Source organism: Phascolarctos cinereus, unplaced genomic scaffold (genome assembly GCF_003287225.1).
Source record: "Phascolarctos cinereus isolate Bilbo 61053 unplaced genomic scaffold, phaCin_HiC Scaffold_9;HRSCAF=440, whole genome shotgun sequence".
NCBI lineage: Eukaryota > Metazoa > Chordata > Mammalia > Diprotodontia > Phascolarctidae > Phascolarctos > Phascolarctos cinereus.
The window spans coordinates 78,418,545-78,432,427 of NW_027556402.1; the positions used below are offsets into that span (position 1 = coordinate 78,418,545).

At 36.2% G+C, this 13,883-nt stretch overlaps 1 pseudogene; it reads left to right on the forward strand.

Annotated features, from left to right (window-relative positions):
* Positions 1–7,069: 7,069 nt before the first annotated feature.
* The window catches only part of LOC144455437 (NADH dehydrogenase [ubiquinone] iron-sulfur protein 6, mitochondrial pseudogene), a 51,616-nt pseudogene continuing 44,802 nt past the window's right edge, over positions 7,070–13,883 (forward strand).

Consider the following 13,883-nt stretch of genomic DNA (forward strand, 5'->3'; position numbering starts at 1 on the left):
AGTTGACACCTGACTTGTGCCTTAAAGAAAATAAAAGGATTCAGAGGCAGAGACAAGATAAGGGTCCATTCCAGGCATAGGGGGATTATTTCTATAGAAGAGTGGAGGCTGAGGATAGAATGCTGAGTTCAGAGAACAACTAACAGTCACAATGAGGAGTGTGTGAAGATGTAAATGTTAAACCAAAATGGAAAGCTAGTTTAATGACACATATTGAGGGACAGAAATTGAATGTCAGCCTAAAAAGTTTGTGCTTTAAGGCAGTAGGGAGCCACAAAAGGTTTTTGAGCAAACTAAGGATATGATTGCACTTTTAACTTAGGAACAAGATTTGGGTAGCCACATGAATAATGAATTGGAAAGAGGAAAATTCATAAGCAAGGTGCCCAGGAAGACCATTATTACAATAGACTACAGGAAATGTGATAATGACATGAAATAAGGTGATAGTCCAGAGACTGGAAAGAAGGGGATGGAAATTTGGTGAGGGGAGAATCAGTAAGATTTGATAAGGAATTAAACAGGATTAGTTAGAATCAAGGTTCACTCTGAAGTTACGAATCTGTAAGGATGGGGGAAATGTAGAGCTCTCAATTAAAATGTGAAAAATTAGAGAAGCAACTTTTTTTGGGATGTGTTGAAATTTGGCTGCCAAATAGAAATAACAGTAACAACCAAGATTTATTTAATACTTTAAAGTTTGCAAAACATTTTATATATGAGAACATAGTTGATTGGTACAACAACCATGTAAAGTAGATATTATTATTCCTATTTCGCACAAAAGAAAATTGAGACGTGAAAAAGTGAAGTGACTTGCCAAGGATCACACAGCTAGTAGGTGTCTAAGGAAGGATTCAAAGTCAGGTCTTCCTGACTGTAAGTTCCACTTTCTATCTGTTGTACAATCTAAGCTACTATATCCTAGTAGAGTTTTCTACCTAGTAGATGACAATATAGGTCCAGAATTAGGAAGAGAGATTAAGTCTAGAAATTTATAATGAGAAATCTTATACATAGAGATAATGACTAAATCCATGACAAATGATTATCAAGAACATATAGACAGAAGAGATGACAGAGCACAAGACAGAGTTTTGATGGGACCTCATGCTTAAAGAGAAAGAGATACATAATAATGCAGAAAAGATTAAAAGGAAGAAAAAGACATCAGTAGAAGCAGGAGAGCCAAGTGTCACATAAGTCAAGGGTGGACTGTCTTTTATTTTTTCAAGTAACTGGAACTAACATTTGTATATCATCAAGTATCAAAAAAAAAAACCAAAACCACATGTATTTCTTAGAGCTGTATGGGATCTCAGAGTTCATGAACTACAACTCCCTCATTTTGCACGTGAAGTCCCAGAGGAATTGAGAATACAATACTGATATACCAAAGAAGGATCTATATATGATTTATGTGTGAAAGGTACTTAATTGAATTTGTCATATTACTATAATAAGAACTCCTAAATATCAAAACTGCCTGATATTAATTCACAAGGTCAACCAAAATCAGGAGAGATACTCCCAGTTAAGGAAATTTCAGAATACTGAGACTTTTCATAAATTCTTTGTAATAAAATATTTATAGCAGCTCTTTTTGTGGTGGCAAAGAATTGGAAACTGAGAGGATGCCCATCAATTGGAGAATGGCTGAGCAAGCTGTGGTATACGAATGTAATGGAATACTATTGTACTATAAGAAATGATGAACAGGCTGACTTCAGAAAAACCTGGAAAGACTTGTATGGTCTGATGCTGAGTGAAGTCAGCAGAACCAAGAGAATGTTGTACACGATAACAGCCACATTGTGTGATGACTAATACTGATAGACTTAACCCTTCCCAGCAATACAAGGATCTAAGACATCTCCATAGGCCTCATGACAGAAAATGCTATCCACATCCAAAGAAAGAATTATGGAAGTTGAATTAGCATTTTTTTCTCTTCTGTTGAGTTTTGTTTCCTCTTTCTAGTGGTTCCTCCTACTGGTTCCAATTTTTACTTACAACATCACTAATGTGAAAATGTTTAATAGGAATGATTATGTATGGCCTATATCAGATTGTGTGCTGTTTTGGGAAGGGGGTGGGGAGGAAGGGGGAGAATAATTTTAAACTCAAAAGCATATGGAAGTGATTGTTGATACATCAAAATAAATTAACAATTTTTTAAAAATTAAAATAAATTCTTTGTAATAAACTGATCATCTTTATATTTTCATAATTGAAATCTCTTGTTTTGGGGAAGTGAGAGTTGCCATAGGTTATTTTTGTGGCTCTTGGGTGTTAAGGACTATGTCAGAATGACAATTCTCACCATAACTACAATCAATCAGTTATTAATACATCAGAGGAGTTAACGTATGTTGTACTATTAACCACTTCTGGACATGAATTTGGAAAAAAAATTGAATTAGGGAACAAGTGATAAAAAGGAGAAAGTAATGTATCTTGATGGGCAATGAGAAATATATAGAATGTTTTAAACATGGGATCTCAGATCATTATAATAATAATGTATAGAAATTTTCCAAAATAAAAAAAAATTCTTGCATTAATTACTAATAAAGAAAATATCTGATATATTATATATCATATTTTGCCCACAAAATACATGTACTGAACTGATTATTGTAAGATATACTGAAGATCACCTCAAACCATCAATCAGCAAAAAAATTTTTACTAAGCATCAGATAGTAAAAATTGAGTTAGGATCCCTGGGGTTCAGAAGCTACAGAACCTGTCCTATGAATATAAACTTGAGCTACCAAACTTACAGTCTTGTAATTTTTTTTTGGGGGGGAGGCATGTGATTTCAGTGGTGAAAATTGCAGGGAGGAAATTCATTCTTCAGATGCAGACTGGCATCTACTGTGTAACTTAAAAGGTTTAAGGAGTTGTCTGGAACATTGATTAATTAGCTAAATTGCCCAAATATCTATAGTCAGGAGGTATCTGAGATGGGACTTGATCCCAAATCTCCATCCACCGTCCCTTAATTCCAAATTGCTATTCCAACCTTGTAACAGACATATAGAATTTGCTACCCAAAAGGTTGTATAGACCAAAAATATAAATGGATTCAGTAAAAATAATAAGTATATAGAATCCTGAATAATAGATCAACAATGAGTTATTAAAAGAGAGTTAAGTGTGCTCAGTAATAATAGCTAGCATTGACTACTCTGCAGTTTGCAAAGTGCTTTACAAATGTTATTTTATCTTCATAACAATTCTGAAAGGAAGGGGTTATTATTATCCACATTTTATAGATGAAGAAACCAAGGGGGACAGGGTTATATGACATGACCAAGGACATAAAACTATTAAGCATTTGGCTATTAAGTATCAGATTCAAACTCAGGTTTTTCTTTTCTTTGGGTCCAGTACTCTATCTTCCGTGCCACCTAACTGCCTCTCTACTGCATTAGGGGAAGATAGTAAACATAACTGTGCTCTCACAAATTACCCACTGTTAGATCCATGGGTTGGATAGACTATTGATTATATAGCCTGTACTTTTTTTTTTCTTTAAAAAAATAGAAGTAAGAGGAAGCTATACCTGTTGATAGATGGAATCACTTTGCCTTTAAGGCGGTTAGATAAGCTTTCTTGATGGTCTTCTTTTGATGCTTCATCATTACCAAGGCAACAAAAGGCTCTGAAAGCCTAAGATTTCTCCTAAACTGGAAAGGATTGCAGTACAGGGCTAGTGACACACAGTACATCTATTTTGTGAAGAGCAGTCATTGTAAAATTGGGACACATTCATTCAAACCCAGAAGATTGTCTACTAGGTTTTAAATTCCATTTGCTCAACAGGTACTCATGAATACAATCTACTAGTATAGAGGAGAGTTATGAGCTAAACTGACTGAGGGAGTTACATACGAGGAAATCATAGACCCTGGAGGTATTGCCAAGTGCATTAGCAAAAAGTATATTGTGACCCATATGTCAAATGGCTATAGATGTCATAGCTTATGTACTCATAGAATTTAGACATCAAAAAACCTTCAGGGATAATTTAATTTAAAAAAAAAACCCTTCATTTGACAAATGGGAAAACAGGCCTAAAAAGGATAAATGACTTTCCTCAAGTCACACAATTAGCCACAGAATTGATACTGGAATCCAGGTCACCTCGGAATACAATAAGGAACAAAATTGTATGCAAACATATTAAAGATTCCAATAGTATTTAAAAGAGATTGAGAGGACCAATGATGAAGAATGCTACCTACCTCCTGACAGAGAGAAGATAGGTTAAATATTCAGAACGAAACCTTTTTGGACAGTACCAATATGGAAGGCAGCTAAGTCACTCAGTAGTTAAAACACTGTGTTTAGAGTCAGAAGACCTGAGTTCAAACACGGACGCAGGCATTTACTAGGTGTGCAATCCTGGGCAAGTCAACTAACCCTGTTTGCTTCAGTTTCCTCATCTGTGAAAAGAGCTGCAGAAGGAAATGGCAAACCACTCCAGTATCTTTTCCAAGAAAATCCCAAATGGGCTTACAGTTAGACCCAACTGAAAAGACTGAAGACCACAACAGCAACAATAATGGAACGTATTTTGCTTGACTGTGCATATATACTACAGAAGTTTTTGTTTTTGGTTTCTCTCCAACAGAATGGGAAGAAGGAGAAAAAGAAATGGCTCTAAGGCAGGCTCTCTCTCCACTACCCCATATTACCATTTATTGAAAATATTATTATCTTCATTTTGCACTTAAGGAAACTGAGGGAAAGTAACTTCCACATGGAACCATACCTAGTAAGGATGAAAGCTGAGATTAAAATCCAGCTTTCCAGGCTCAAAATCTACTTGTGTTTTCTTTTCCATTGGAGTATATTGCTTCTATTATAACAGTTTGAAGTACTCTGCAAAGTGATATTCAAAGAGAATTGAACAAGCATAATCCATTGGCTCAAGGTAGCTTATGTTCTAAAAGAGAAACTGGAATATGAACAGAACCACTGAGGGTATAAGTTTAAAAAGGCGTAACAAAATAATTATTTTCAGTGTTTGAAAAGCTCCTGGACTGCAAACTCCATGACAGCGAATGTGTCATATATAAACTATTTCTTTGCTACAAATACCTGATATGGTGCTCTGCATCACCAGTTCTCCTATAAGTTTGTTGCATTAACAAGGCAATATGGAATAGAGGAAACAGTGCTGGAGCTGGAATCAGAAGAGCTGAGTTAAATCTTAGTTCTACTACTCACTCCATCTGAAATCTTGGGCAAATCAGTATGAGCTTCAATTTTCTCATCTGGAAAATATGGTGGCTGGACTATATATTTTGAGGTCCCTATCATCTCTAGGCCAGTGATCTTGTAAATGAAAATAAATCTGTAGTGCCTCTATTGAGTAGTAAATGAAGACAAAATAGTCTGAGGAGAACTACCAATATAACTTCAGGGAAGCTTCTTAAAACGGAGGAGGAAGGAGGCTGCATAGGGAGGGAAAGCATTGTTTGATTCAGAAAATGTCGATATCTATTGGAATGGCTGTAAGCATAAAGCTACTTCAGCTGACCCCCTAAGTTTGCTGTATATCCAGGAAGAAAACTTAGAGGTAGTAGTGGAGTGAATTTAGGAAGCTGTGCTTTTTTTTTTCCCCTGGGAAGGACATTGGTTTGGAATTTTAAAAGAAGACAAGGGAAATGAGATAATTGTGAGCATTTTATTCAGGACGTTTGGCTTTTGATTGACAGGGTAAAAGAAAGCTCTAGAAGCCTTAATGAGCTAAGGTGCTGTCCAGAGTTTTAATAAAACAAACATCTATCCGTGATCTGGAAAGACATTTCCCCAGAACTCTCCCCCTCCCCGAGCAAAAAGACGTAGTGTAACAAAGTGGGATTCTCCCCCACCTTCCCAAATCTCCCATCTCTCTCTCTTTCTCTCTCTCTCTCTCTCTCTCTCTCTCTCTCTCTCTCTCTCTCTCTCTCTCTCACACACACACACACACACACACACACACACACACACACACACACACACACCCCTTCCTCTCCAAGTTATTCTTGTGGTGCATTAAAAAGAGCGCACAAGTGCTGTTGTGAAATAAAATCAAATGGAATTGATGCCTAGCCCCTGGGACTGTTTCCATTTTCTCTAGGAGTAAGATTTGGAAATGAAAGCACTAGAGCCCCAATCCGCCTAGTGTGGAAAGGGGGTTAGGGGACGCCCCCATCCGCATAAACACACTTTTAGTTGGTCTGCCACCCTCTCCTCTAAGAGCTGGGGGTTCCCAAGCCGCATAGCTAAGGGACTTCAGTCGGGTATAAAATCAATATCTTTTCCTTTATTGTATCTTCTCCCCAAACCCCAACCCCCCATCCCAGTCCCTGGCAACCACACATAGTCCCATTTTCTTCTCATGTACCCAACGCCAGCTCCTTTAAAGGGCAAAGTGGTAAGCACCACCCATGGTCCCGAAGGAACTGTCAATCTGCGGGGCCGCGCTGCTGTGATTGGTGAGAAGGACAGTTTTGCCTGGTACCTCCCTCGCCCCCATTCGGATTGCCAGCGGTCTTTTGGTTTGGATTTTGCTGGAATGTGGAGAGCGGGCTTTGGGCTGACGCCTGAAACAGGTGCAGGAGCCAAAACAGAAGTGGGCGGCGGGGAAACCCTACTGCAACTGCGTCTTCTAGTCCAGTGGGCTCGGAACCCCGAAGTGGATCGATTTCCTTCCTTGGCGTGTACAGCTCTTCTAGAGCTTCAGGGAGCTGTTGTCCACAGTGAAGAGGAATTACAGACCCCTCCTCTCTGCCCTCATCACCCTCCCTTTCGCCAGGGACAGTGTATAAATCACCTGCGCTTCTGACACCTCTGCTTCTCTCCTATACTCCCTGTACTGAAAAAAGGGATCCTGTTGGAAATCGCAGGTGTAACTGGCTGTTGGGAGCTGTCTAAGGTTCTGAAGCTTTCCCAGGAGCCTTCCTTATGCAAGCCAGGAACTATTGGTAGTTTGTCTTTTCCATCACGTCCCTTCTTTTCCCCCATGCCTTGGATACTCCTGCATTCAGTAATGTAAATGACTGATTATAACATGGCCCAAGTGAAATATTTTCGGATAGCTGCTTCGGGATTTTACTTCTGGGAAGCAGCTGTGTTACTCAGGTGAGTTCACTTGTAGTTGGGCAGATGAATTCCCTCTGTCTCCCATCTGATTACAACCACTTTGTTGTTGGTAAAACAGAGACTGTTCTTCCTATGTAATACTAGCTGAAGGTGTCTCTCCTGCCTCACTTATTTTTCTAGCTTAATTGCCTCTGAGATTTTGAAAGAAAATTAAAAGGAGCTGAATGATTGAAGGTAACTTTCTTCTAGTTGCCCTTATCTACCGATGATTGAATTTCAGTAATTGATCTTTACCTTTCAGTCATTACTTTCCTTTGTAACGGAGGTATCCCTAGAACATTTGATCATTTGGAAAGCCTAAATTGTCTATTGCTTCCCCAATCCCAGATTTTCGATGGAGTTTTTCTTTCCAAATGGGTTCCGAACCCATTTCAGTTTTCCAAGCCTGCTGTTTTATGTACAAAAGTTACAGAAAGTTTGATAACTCACTGTGGATAACTTGGTATTTTTAAAAGTATAAATTAGAGTTCAGGAACATTTCTCAGAAAAGGACAGTTATTAAGGAAAGAGTAATACTGATACCTAGAATAACAGAGAGAAAATTAACGTAAAGAGGTTTGAATTCTCTGTAATGGGATTTTCCTTACAAGGAGTCTTTCATTATATTTACCAGGTCCAGACTTATTTAGTAAAAATGTTAACCTGATAACACACCTCTTCAAATAATTAGTGCTGAGAAATAAGCCCACTTTGTGGTTCCGTGACAATTTGTTGGCTGCCAGCTATTTCTTATAAAATTCTTGCTCCTTTTAAAAATCTTGCAAGAAGGGGCAGTGGGAAGAGTAAGTAAAGAGTGTGGACTCTTTATCATCTTTTTTGGTTCTCAATTTTACATTACAAATGTTCCAGGTTCTACTTATCAAAGTATTGTATGGTGCTTTCCTTTCACCAATGAAAGGTAAAATTCACTGGTATGTAATAGATCCCTTCAGTACTAATGAGCTTGCCATATTACTAACTAGAATTTTGTTCTATAATGAATTTTTTTTTGCATTTAAGGGTGCACTCATCAGCATGCTTTTATTTCTTAGTGTTGGAAATCTTTGAAATATACTTTAAAAATGTTGAAGAAATCATATCAAAGAATGTAGGAGTGGGTAGGGGGAGGGCCCCCAAGCACATCTGAATGTAAGAGGAAAGAATTAGAAAGAGCAAATATGAATGTGTACTTTTAATATCATTGCATACGCTATTTCTGAAATGAAAGGTTAAGAATATGTGCAGCAGGTGTTTGAAGCACAGCTTCAATTCATTCTTGTAAATTTCATACAACTTCACGCTTTCTTGAAACTTATAAGCTGTAGTATTTAAATGGAATAAGAATGCAAGGCTTTCCTAATTAAGACCACTGAGATAATACTTACTGTATTAGGAATCAGGTGATTCCTAATTACTATCCATTCTATTATATCAGGTGACATGATGAATTTTTATAACTGGATATTATTTTACTCTAATATTAAAATGTCTTTTTTCTCCATGAAAAAAAGAAGTGAACAATTTTTAAGGAAATTGACATTTTTTTTTCTGTTAGAAGCATTTTTTATTATTTGGAATTAAGAGGAAAGGATTACTACAATTTCTATAGACAATTAGATTTTTAAATGTGTGCAGTAACACTTTATTTGTGCATGCTATTGGGTCAAAATACCTCTTCAAAGATACCTTAAGTAACCAGGTTCCATGATCTTTATTGAAATAATTTATAATGTGTCATAAATTGGTTGTAGCTTGTGAAAGTTTTTCTGTTACCTGAAACTACTTTAGTCTTAAACTGAACCTATTGAAAAGATATAAAGGACATTTCTACATATATGGAGGTTCAGTGTGGAAGTATCAACTCTACTTTTTTTTTTTACTTCCTTGATCAAGTTTGTTTTGTTTTATGTGGGTTTTTTGCATGAATATGAATATGTTTTCTTGACCCAGTTACAGGTTGGTATTAGAGTAGTCCTTCATCCAATGAGATCCAACTTCAATAGAAAATGAAATATTTGCTGCTTCAGGGTGACCAATGAAGTACAAAACGCCCTTAACTAGTACTGAAAAGAAAAGCTCCCCCTAATGGCAACATCGTATTAAAATGATTTTCATAAAGAAATAGTTCTTAGACTAATATCTTTGAAAAGTAACTACAATTTTTCCTGATATCATTATTCCTAAAACAAAAATATATATAGTTGCCATATGTAAAGGTGAGCTCTAACTTTCGTATTATTGATTCAGAACTTAATTTAGTTGAAAGCTCCATTTTTAAAGACACCATTTTCAGGATCCTTAGGGGCTATCTCATTTGATAAATCAGTAGTCATATATATTAACCCAAAAGGAATTTAAAGGAATAAACTTTTGACAATATTATTTTTGATCACTATGATATGAGTGTTACGATTTATTTTATTTTATTACCATGCTATTCCCCTTTGTTCAGGCTGTCTTCATGTTACCCTGTACGGTGGTTTTATCAATCCTTGTGCTAATTTAATATTATATTTGATTTACTTGAATAAGTAATAACCTACTATAATTTTTAAAAATATTATTAGGCTAGGAAAATGTAACGGAGAAGCCCACTGTATTAATTTTATGTCATTTCTATGGTATTACTTATTCATTTATGGGTGTTTCCTTTACATTCTTGTATTTTTAATTATCATAATGATCTCCAAATTAGGAGTTGCTATGCAAAGGTAGTTATCTCCCCAAATGTCTTTCACAGATCTACAAACACTCTGTGTCTATAGAGTTGGATGGGAAGTTGGGAAGTGATCCTATTAACTGAGTCTTCAAGGCAAATAGAGACGAAGTGGTGGTGGTAAGAAGGAACACCATTCCAGGACAGAAGAAAAATGGAGTTAAATATAAGATAATAATAATAAGACTAGTTTGATTGCAGCATAGAGTGTGGGAAAGAGTAATAATTTATAATAAGGGCAGAAATGTAGTTTGGGGACAGACTGAGAGCTTTAAAATCCAAACAGAAGAGTATATGTTTAATTTACAATCTCAAATATGAAGTCACTTAAGTTTATTGTTGGACAACAGTGAATAATATGGTGTGCAATACAGTCAGGCCTGAACTTTAGGAATATCAGTTTGGCAGCTATGTGGACAATGGTTTGGATTAGGGAGAGACTTGGGATTAGAAAGCAATTTAGGAAGTTGGAGAAATTTTTTTAGGTGAGAGATGATGAGGGTCTGAACAATGGCAGTGGTTTTGTAGGTAGAAAGAAGGGGATGTTGTGGAGGTGAAGGTAATAATATTTGTCAACTGGATTTATATGTGGAATTAGAATGAGGAGTTGAGAATGACCCAGTAGATGTGAATTTCAGTGACTAGAAAGATAGTGTTGACTTCAACAGAATTAAATAAATTTGGAACAGAGGCATTTGTGGGAGAGGAAGGCTTAGTTTTGTTCTAGAAATGTTGATCTTGAGCTATCTGGTGAACATCTAGCTAAAAATGTCCAATAGATAATGATGTGGGACTAGAGCTCAATTGACAAAGAGCATGTTGAGATGATTAGATAATTAAAATCTCCTCTGTATATTCATTCTCCATTGAATGCCTCTACCATCCACCAGAAATGAATTCTCTGGGAACCTGGTAATTAGTATGCAAGACCAGAAAGACTAAGGGCATAATAGATGAAGTAAAATGGTGAGATCACTAATATGTCATCCACAGTATCTACCTGCTGACTTGAAATTTTCACCATTATGGTCACCAAAGAGCAAAGAGTAAAGATAGCCATTGGCTTGTAAAGGACAGATAAACTACATAATAGGAATGTATATAAACTTCACAACTTTTCTGAGGGTTCGCCCTAAGAAGGAGGGTAGGCTTGAAAGAACCTGTTTTAAGAATGGTCTGTGCCAGGTGGCATTTTTGATTCTGTGAAGATCAATAGAAATATGCCTGGTAAATGGGAAGTGAAATAAGGAATCTTTCTGTGTGAAAAGGTTTGTATAACATATATAATGTTTAGGACTTCAAGAATACCACTGTTTAGTTATCAGATGAAAACAATTATCCATCTCATGTAGATTAGAATGCTTCTAATAGAAAAAGAGACTGATGAGCTAATGAGGTGGTGAAATTAGTAGAGCTACAGGCTTAGAAAAAGGAAATGACTTCAATGTCTTTTCCTTTATTCTTTTATTTCTTAAAACTATACTTTTATTTCTTCCTGCTCTAATTTAACCTCCATATCTGCCAAAATGATCTTCCTCAGGCACAATTTTCATAACTGTTTTTTAACTCAAAAACAGAAAGGCTATTTCTTGACAATTTTAAAATCTAGGCTCTTCAACCTATTTACCTCCTCCACTGTGCTCAACCAGCCTTTCATCTTCCCCTTAAAACAATTCTTAAGGAAGCAAAATAAGCTGTTTGTCTCCCTCAGCACACAACTTAATTTCCCTCACTATGTCATTTATGTTGAGTTTAAGATATCTGAGGAGCAATTTCTCCTCTCTATACATGAGGAACACCCTTCCCTACAACAAACCCTCCTTAGAAGGATAAAAGGTTTAAATCGTAAGGATGTAAGGTGCAAGAATCACCCTACAATTTGCCATAAGAAATTTTACTTGATAAATCCCATCTGAACACTATAATTCTTACATTCTCAATTTGGGCAATATAACTTTTATGTATTGATATGTTTTCTTTTATGTGTTTACATTATTCATTTTGTATATACTTTGTCTCCCTCCATATAAGATAACCTGAGATGGCCTCAGAGATCCCTTATGGCCGGGTATATTTTTGTGTATGTATATACACGTAATATATGTATATGTGCGTGAGCATGAATATGCTCCTGGAACAAACAACATGCCACTAGCACAGCACTTAAAAGAAACTTTCTGAGTGACTGAATTCTGATTGTCTGTCATTTTCATAGTCTAGTATGGCCCTGGGAATGAATACGTCCATCATTAATAGATTCGCTTAGTTAAGTTTAAAGAATCTCATTATGGTTGTCATGGATATGGAATCATGGACATTTCAGCTGCAACATCTACTCTGTGACTAGAAGGAGCTCCAAAACTAACAAATGCATATCTCTTGAAGCTTTGAAGTAGAACTGGAAATGTTCAGAAGCATGAATATAGCTATAAATCAATAATCCCCACATATCAAGTATCTCTAATGTACCTCGCACTGCATGACAGCGACTAACTAAAAGGTATGGTAAATGTTTGGAAAGAGTTGGATAGATAGGTATGTTTAGGTTGAGGAGAGACTTAAAAATCATATAGAGGAATTTGAATAGGGCACTTCTATTGTTACATATGCCCTCACAGTTTGAGACCTTTGTTCTTTATGGATCTGCCATAAGTTCCTGGACAGAGGAGCAAGGTCATTTATAAAATAATGCTGTCAGATTGATTAAATGATTTCCATGTGAATGATCTAATATCACCACAACCAAATCTCCCCACACCTTCAATATATTTTTTTCTTCCCAGTTATTTATGTTGGTGATACAACCATACTATTATCTAGGCAGAAAATTTGGGGGTATCTTTGAACTTTTCCCTCATCTTTATACCAAATCACTAGAATCTCTTGTTATTGTTCCTCTGCAATGGCCCACAAATTAATCTCTTAACCCATTCCAACTCCCTTTCCTTTCCAATACATGGAAATCAGTTAATCAATCCAGGTTGTAATCCCAAGTGAGAGATAAAGTTTGGACAGTCATCTGCATAGCTTTACAGTTAAAACCACCAGAGCACATAAGTTCATCAAAGGTGAAATAATAGAGAATGGCATAAGGAAACACAGAATATAGAAGAAACATATAGTTGAAGAATGGAAAGATATAAAGGAAATGAGGAAAATGAATGGCAAGATAATCAGGTTCAAGGGGTTCAAAAAACACAGATATAGACAATTTGCCTTAGTACAACTATAAAGTTTGATGAATAGCATACAAGGTACTAGTGGAATATTCATTCATTCCAAAAGGGTATAAGATATACTGCTATGCATGTCATTGTCATACTTTGCCTCCCACTTTGCCCTGGTGGAGGGAAGCAAAGTCATACATAAAAGCTGAATATTTGAAAGGTAATTTTGTCCAGAGACTAGACTGGTCTTGGATGGACCCCAGATACTAAGAGACTATGGAGTTTTATCTTGCAATAGAAAAGGAAATTAGAATCTCGTACAAATGAACCAAGGGTAGATGTTAGTAAAATTCCTTTGAAGTAAGGGTCTGAAATAATGAATATTCATCATTCTTCCTTTTCCTATCTACGTATTCCCTCTATACTCTAGAAAAGAAACCTACTTCAGGTAATCAGAGAGGTAGGTGGAGACCAAAGTGTTAGAGAAGCCAAAAGAGAGCTTTTTAGGGAAATGTAATTAGTAATATCAAGTAGTACAAAGATTTCAAAGAGTGTGAGTAGTGAGGAGAAAAGATCATCATATTTGGCAAGAAGGGACATATTAGTGAACAATAAAAATCCAGTTCAGTGGATTGGTTGGAGTGAAAACAAATTAAAGGGAAAAGGATGAAGTCAAGGAATAGAAAATAGAACTAGTAGATGAGGGTGAGGAAAGTTGAATCACAAAGTTATTAAAAATTATACACGTTTATATAATGTTTTAAGGCTTATAAAATGAGCTTCTCACAAGTACCTATGAAGCAGGTATTGTTATATAGTACTATCTTAAATTTCAGACCAGGACTCAAGAGAGATAAGGG